General features: G+C 37.9%; 1 pseudogene; it reads right to left on the bottom strand.

Moving 5' to 3' along the window:
* Nucleotides 1-1,963: 1,963 nt before the first annotated feature.
* LOC100676460 (olfactory receptor 52A1-like) lies at nt 1,964-3,139 on the bottom strand (annotated as a pseudogene).
* Between the last annotated feature and the right edge of the window lie 5,114 nt (nt 3,140-8,253).

The following is an 8,253-nucleotide window of genomic DNA, read 5'->3' as shown; positions in this document are numbered from 1 at the left end:
AGGGCTCACCAGAAGCGTCTGTCTGATCTGCCATCTTGGCTCCACCTCTCTGGAGCCTAATATTAATGATGTCAATTTTGAGCACTTGTTTAATGCAATGTCATCCAGGTCTCTTCATTATAAATTTCCATTTTTTAATTGTAATTTATTAACAATATATAGGAAGATAATTTTACATTATGTAATTTACTGTACATCATCAAACTTTTGCCTATTTGTCCATTATTCCTTCTAAGTTTATACTTGTTCACACTATAGTATAAAGAAGTTTTTATTTTGTGTATTATTCATGTATTGCTTTATTTGTATCTACATGGACTCACAGAATCTGGGTTATAATCCATTACCATCATTTTCTATATTGGTGCTCAAGCTGTCCAAAATTTTGCTGGAGGGAGCCCATTCAAATGAGATACTAGATCCTTTTGACATGTCCTAATCATACTATGGAAATCCTGGTTGCAGAGTGGTTAAGAGCTATGGGTGCTAAAAAATGTTCTACAGTTTTGAATTCACCAGGCACTCCTTGGAAACCCTATGGGGCCGTCTTACTATGAGTTGGAATCAACCGGGCAACAATGATTTTTTTGTTTGTTTGTTTCTTTTAAATCATAATTTGATCATTTCTTTACTTTCTCAAAATGCATTCCATTACTGATATATTTTACTCTTCTTATTGCATGCAAAAAAAAAAAAAGTTAGGGTTCTACTTGGAACTGTCTTGAGCCTTCAGGCCAATTAAAGGATGATTAACATTTTAACAATATTGTGATTTCCAATCTCTATTTCTTTAGGTTTTGCCTAATTTCTGTCTGGGATGTTTTGTAGTTTTCAATACAGAAGCACTGTAAATCTTTTATTATATTGGACACATGATGTTTTATATCAGCTGATCATGTGTGCTGATGGATGCCTAAGTAGGGAAACACACATACACAAGTGCTTTTCGTGTAGAGAAAAACCCTGCAATGACACGTCATAGCTTTCAGAATAAAGTTCATGCAACTTTTCAGAGTGATCATGGACATTCTTGATAGTCTTATTTGTTTGTTTCAACAAATTATACCTTACATTAAAAACAGTTAAAAAAAAAAAAAAAAACCTTAACCCACATTCTCTAGTTACTTTTTCCCCATCATCTACCTCAGCACTGTGGTTTCTAAAATCTATGGCTACTCATTCATAATTCCTCATTCTTCAAGAATCAGATTAACTGAAAAACAAATAAAACTTAAAACAAAAACACCAATCCTGACTACTCTGTCTCCAGTACTTTAATTTCTTTGCAAATGCCTCTACAATTTTTTTCTCTATCTTCAAGGAATTAAAGCCCACAGAATCATGGAGCATAAATGTGTTGAATTTCTTACTGTATCACTAATCTCTAGCATAATATTAATAAAATTGTAGGCACTTAATAATACTTGTTGAATTAATATATAATTAAATGGTAGAGGTAGTGAAAGCAGTATTGGTGTGAAATGTGGAACAACTGAGTTATCATGGACTTTGTGCTATAATTTTCTGGATGACTCTGAAAATGTGTTTAAATCGTTAGACTTTATTATCCCATCAGATTCAAAAGGGTTTTTGGATAAGAATATATTTAAGATACAATTCATTCAATTTTTTTTAATGACAGAGATATCAGTAATTGAGAAAAAGAGTCAACGACTTCTTTCCATTGAGGATCTGGACACTCCACAGCAAGGAGACTTGGACGCATTTAATTTCAACGTAAAGATGCATAATTCATGAATCCTAGTTAGGGAGGATTCTTAGAGTTGGAAACTCAACCAGTAATTAAAAATTAAAGAAGACAAGGAAAATATGTATATTCACTATATTGCACTGTGTTTCTAACAAGAAACTTAGTCTTTATCCAGATAGGATCAACAATATTATTGATTGAAAGCTGGTATAGGCTACAATGATCTGAAAACTGCCTTTCATGCTGGTAAATTTCGAGAAGTAGTTAAGGGGAAAACCCAAGCATCTCAAATAATGTGGAATTTTGTTTTGGGAGATGATTATTGTTGCACAAAGAAACGTGAATGTCTGATTAGCATGGATTTTAAGAACTGAACATTTTCACCACATGACTGCGGACCTGCTTGGTCTTTATGCCATAGACCAGTGGATTGAGAACTGGAGGGACCAACAAATAAATGCTGGAAAAGAGGATATGGATATAAGGGGGGATATGAGAACTAAACCTATGTGTGAAGAAGGAGAAGAAGGCCAAGAGGTAGAACTGGAGGAAGACACAGATGTGAGCAATGCAGGTACTGAATGCTTTCAACCTCGCCTCCTTCTGGGGCAAACAGAAAACTGTGGTAAATATCTGGATGTAGGACAAGGTGATGAATGTGAGGTCAAACCCTGCTATTGTGAAGGCCACAAACAAACCATAGATCTTGTTGACCTCGACATTTTCGGCAGCTAGTTTCACAATAGCCATATGCTCACAGTAGGAGTGGGAGATGACTGTTGTGTGATAAAACTTAAGACGACACTTTATCAGTATTAGGCATGGGGCTACAATAATGGCAGCCCTGAGAGTAACCACAATACCTATTTGGGTGACTAGCTGGTGGGTAAAGATGGCAGCATGCCTCAGTGGATAACAGATGGCAACATAATGGTCCAGGGCCATGGCCAGCAGGATACCTGACTCATGCCCTGAAATGTGTGGATGAGCCACATTTGAAGCAAGCAGGAATCAAAAGAGATATGTGGCATATGAAACCAGAAGATTCCAAGCATCTTGGGCACAATGCTGGTAGCAAGTGCAATATCTGTGATTCCTAGCATGCCTAGGAAAATGTACATGGGCTCATGGAGGCTGCGTTCTGATTTTATGATAGTTAGAAGCAAGGAGTTTCCAGTCATAGCAATGAGGTATGTAACGAAGAATGGAATCCCAATCCAGCACTGCACAGACTCTAGGCCTGGGATCCCTACTAGTGTCAACACAGAGGGCATGAAGATTGTGATATTAGAAGTAGACATGGTGTCCTTGGGCCTTCTGATGCAGTCAAAAGAAGCTTTTCAGTCAGTGCTACTGTTCCTTTTCTACTTCCTATTTTAATCCAAATATGGCATATTTAGTCTGTCTTATTTTGGTGGAACTCTATGAGTATATCATCCATCGGACTCATATTATTGATGTAAAAAGGCAGATTCATAGAGTCACATCACTGTTTTAAGGAAGACATCCACAAGCACTGTGTCACAGTAAGATATAATGTGCGCGGCAGGCCAACTGTATTTAGAACCAACAAATTCATTTGATTGAGAGATCAAACTGCTGAACTGTCTGTTATTTCCTTTCCAGACCTGTTGACCAAATATTTCATTTGTTTGTTTTGCTTGAGAATTGATTTTTAACCATTTTGACAACTTGTTCCATAGCCTACATTCTGGCTACTCTCTAAAACAAAAAGCCAAACGCTTTGCCATCGACTCAATTCTGACTCACAGACACCTTATAAGACAGAGTAGAACTAGCCCATAGAGTTTCCAAGGAGCGACAGGTGGATATGAACTGCCAGGCTTTTGGTTAGCAGCAGAGTTCTTAAGCACTCTTCCACCAGGGCTGTAGCTACTCTCTAACCCCTACTCTCTAAAAAAAAAAAAAAATTATTTATTTATTTATTTAGCAGTCTATTATTCCCAATTCTCTTAAACTCAGGGAATGTCAGTTTGGACCAGAAAGTTCCCAAACTCCAACAAGCTGATACCCAAGAGCATATTTATATCCCTATATCTGTAAATATCAATGTCACCTGTAGCTTGCTAGGCTGAAAAGAACCTTTAGAAAAATTAACCCAAGTTTATGTTCCTTTAACCAGTCTGGACCAACGTTCCCTGATACTTTTCAAATTTCTGGGAAAGCTCTCTTTCCTTTGGCTTATAGTTCTAACAGCTAAAATTCTTAAAATTAGTTGTGTGCTTAAAATAGCAAGCATAAGCAGTTGGAATTTTATAATGCGTGTCACAGAATACTTAGAGAAGAGGAACCTGTGGGAGGCAAGAGAATGAGCAGCAGCAATTCACAGCGAAGAGAACTCATTCCAAGATAAATACAGGCTATAGAAAAATGGGGGAATGGCTCACTAAGCCGTAATAAAGACCTGATTCATGGGTTTTAATTGTTCAGAGCTATCATTAGTGTGAGATTTATCCATTTGGGCTTATTGCTTTTTAACAAAATACAGATATTCTTGAAAGATTGTATCATTTGTGAGCTCAGGCACAAGCAACTTAGAAAATACAAACAGTTGATGAATGAACTTATTTAAAGATGTCAAAGAAGAACTAGACAGGAAAGACAGAGGATAAGGTTTTGGGGTACCAGAAATAACCAGAACAGGGCTATAGAACAAGTGAAGAAAATTTAATTAATTCCCAATTTTACTAATGAGTGATTTTTCTGAAACATTCTTTTTTTATATCTTCTTGGAAAGCTCTTCTCTGATCAAAATCATAAAAAAATAAAATACATATTTGGTATAAGACATTCTAAAGCCATCCATTAAAGAAACATTTGTAATTCTGTGAAGATTAAAAAGTTGGGTTATTTCATGCTTCCCTAGACTCTTTAGTAAAGTTGCTTTCAATCATGCCAGCAAGCTCCTAAATCAGCTAACCACATATTGAATGTCTTCAAGTATGCAAGCAAGAAAGGAAGCAGCTTCCGTTTTATGTTGCTAAATTTAAGTGAAAGAATGAAGTCAGCAGGGGCTATATTATGCGATGAAGGGTGTATTCATGAACATATATTTAGGATAGTCCGTCAACCAAGCACTGGGATTTCTACAGATGTGCTCATCATGCTCAATTCTATGACCTCCACACCCACAGATCACTGACTCTTTCTCATAGGACCAAAGTGTGTATTCTCCAAAGTCAGTCAGAAGTAGAATAGGTATCCTTTGAGATACCACAATGTTATCACAGTGTCCAACAAAGGAGCTAACATGTGAGACTTACCTGAGTGGTAAAGATGGTGGGATGGCATGTGGGTACGCACATAAAAAACTGAGTGCCTGATTAGTGGCATAGAGGGGTTGATTGTAGAAGCTGATAATGACAAATTATGGGAGTGAATTTAGAAATAGTGAAGCTAACTCCTCGATGGTTGTTGAGAGCTGGTTTTGATCTTACCAGATGCCTGAAGTGTGCTTTCAGATCTTCATATACTTTCAAGTCATCAAATCTTTTCTCTTCCTGAGATTCCAGTCTCAGTCCCACATTTTTTGTGTTCTACAATGCCTCTTCTTTCTATCTGCACATTCTGAAACAGTACCTTCTCAGTGCCATTAACTGTTATCATTTGTAGATGCTGGAACCACCTGCCAATATTATACTGTGAGCATCCTCTTGGATAGGCTTTCACACTGTTCTTTCATCTCTGCAGTACCACCACTTTCCTTTCTCCAAAATTCTGTCAGAGAACATGTTTGTGTTCACCCTCCAACAAAACACCACAGCGAGGTCTCTGGCATTCAGCAACACAGCAGACATTTCTTTAGCTGAAATTAGACAGGCAAATAGCTAGCCACCTGTATTAAGGCTCCCTAATGAGTGTGTGAGAAAGGAGGAGGAGTTATGGCCATGGGTTGAGGGATTTTCCAGCCACTCACCAAGACCCTGAGAGACTCAGGAGATTTTATGTCAACCCTCTTGGGTTTATCCACAAAACTAAAATCTCTGAAATAATGTCTACACTTGCAGGTATCTCCCCAGTCTGTCCCATTCCTCTTTGCTATAAACTAAATGCCCAGAAATTCATATACATGAGTCTTATTTTATTTTATTAGCTGAGTTCCTTTGTGGTTGGCCATGTTTGCAAACACTTAAAATCCACTTAAATCCAGACCTGTCTCTATGCAATTTCCATTCTGTTTAAATAAACATTTCTTTCTTTCACTGAGTTACTTCTGGAAAGAAAAATCTGTATTCATAATTATTCTCCAATCACAAGTTTATCTCTCAATTCCCTACAGTCTCACACTTTCCATTTTTATTTTCTTTAAATTCTTTTGGCAGAGGCAGTGGTATCCTCAGTGTGACCAGTTCTAGTGGACATTTCTAAGCTCTAGCATGTAGAGCTCTGAGCAGGTTGTTCCACTTTTGACAAACTCTTCCTCCATCTTTGTCTTTACCCTTTTCTTCCTCCTGTCTATTCATCCTTCTTTTCTTTCAAAAAGCAATTGTTATATAAGTCCTACGTGTGGAGAAATCACACGAGGCACTCTTGACAAAAAACAATAAATAATAAACAGACACAACACCTGTCTTCAAGTTTTTAGTAATAAGGGAAAATAGTTAGACTATCTTTTGCCCTAATACCAAATGACAAATTCTAAGAAAGAATTATGCACTTATCTTTCTCCTCAACTTTCTGTTACCTAATTTCTAGATTTTCTAATATATAGCCAACTAAGAGATACTTGATGAAATATTGAGACATTGGCAAATTCATGATGAACACTTTCAATGGAGTTGGGAGAGCAACATTCACAATGGACTTGAGGAAGAATAAGAGACAAAGAAGAAAAAGCAAGGAACCCTGAATGTTTTTTTCTGGAATTTACTCTAGACAAAAATTTTGTGTGTTATTTCTCAGGACCAATCATAGACAATTACAACACTTTAGCTGGCCTCATAAGGGGGGATCTGCCACCCCCCCCCACACACATACACCCACACACGTACACCCACATGAGACTTAGTGCACATCCAGGACATTGCAGTATTTTGGAGGTAGTTGCAGTAATGGGTCCATCCCCACATATACACCACCAGGTCAGTCAAGTTTACATGCATATCTGAATTCCTAGCCTGCACCTATATTAGAGGTCTACTTATTAGGGGCGTACGTTGAGACCTCTTTATCAAGAGGTCTTGATAAAGACCTCTTGACTAAGGCACTTCTCCCCAATTTCACTCAGCACTTTTCTACTCCTAGCTTTCTCCTCTTCCTCCCCTTTAGCTAACCAGAAGGAAGGAGTCTTCTGTTCTGGGTCCTTGGCAGTAAAATAATTCCCTTCATATGCACTGCATCTACCTGATTTTGTCCTGGTTTCCTTCCATGAGGAAAATAGGAACGTTAGAGAGCCAGTGCCTCTTTTTCCCTTGCTTGCACTGTGACAGTGAGAGAATAAAGACATGATTGTTACTTTCAGTGTGGCTTGTTCTCCTAACTGACGATTGATTGGCAAACATAATAGAAACCATGGTACTAATTAGGAGTGAATGGGATAGATTCAGAGAGCATATCAGCATTTTAGCTAATCTTTATTTATACTGAAGAATAAATCTTTATTTATTCTTCAGTCACCATGAAACAATTTACACTTCTTCACTGTTTTAGTTCTGTTCTTTTCTTCTTTTCCACTGATTTCATTTAAATTTTGGCTCTCACAACTCTATCCTTAGTCCTGTTCAGCCTTAAATGATGCAAACAGGCTAGTCAGTCCATCTTCCCAAAAGGCTTTAGTCAAGTTGCCTTCATTATGCCAAGTTCTATAATAATATTTCAAGCTCAGATTTTCTCTTCCTGTTCCAGATACATAGAGCATAGGACCTCTCTTGGTTATCTAGTGCTGCAATAACAGAAATATTGCAAGTCAATGGCTTTAACAAAGAAAAATTTATTCTCTCTCAGTCCAGTAGGATACAAGTCCAAATTCAAAGTGTGAGCTCCAGGGGGAAGGCTTTCTCTCTGCATCAGTTCTGGAGGAAGGTCCTTGTCCTCAATTTTCCCCTGGTTGAGAAGCTTTACAGGTGTAGGGACCCCAGGTCGAAAGGATGTGCTTTGCTTCTGGTACTGCTTTCTTGGTGGTATGAGGTCCCCAACTCTCTGCTTGCTTCCCTTTCCTTTTATCTTTTGAGAGATAAAAGGTGGTACAGGTCACACCCCAGGGTAACTCCCTTTCCTTGGGTCAGGGAGGTGACCTGAGTAAGGGCAGTGTTACAATCCCACCGTAATCCTCTCAACATAAAATTATAATCACAAAATGGAGGACAGCCACACAATACTGGGAATCACAGCCTAACCAAATTGGTACACACATTTTTGGGGGGACACAATTCAATCCATGTTAGAACCCCATATTATGTGTATATTATATACTCCCTGTCTCTGGAATAACCACTTTTTCAATAACATACTATCTATACACTGGCCAACAATGTCTGTGTGACTTCATTAGGAATATATATTTGGAAACTTTAACATGGCCA

This window comes from Loxodonta africana, chromosome 7, assembly GCF_030014295.1.
Source record: "Loxodonta africana isolate mLoxAfr1 chromosome 7, mLoxAfr1.hap2, whole genome shotgun sequence".
NCBI classification, from domain to species: Eukaryota; Metazoa; Chordata; class Mammalia; order Proboscidea; family Elephantidae; genus Loxodonta; species Loxodonta africana.
This window is presented reverse-complemented; position numbering and strand designations above follow the sequence as displayed.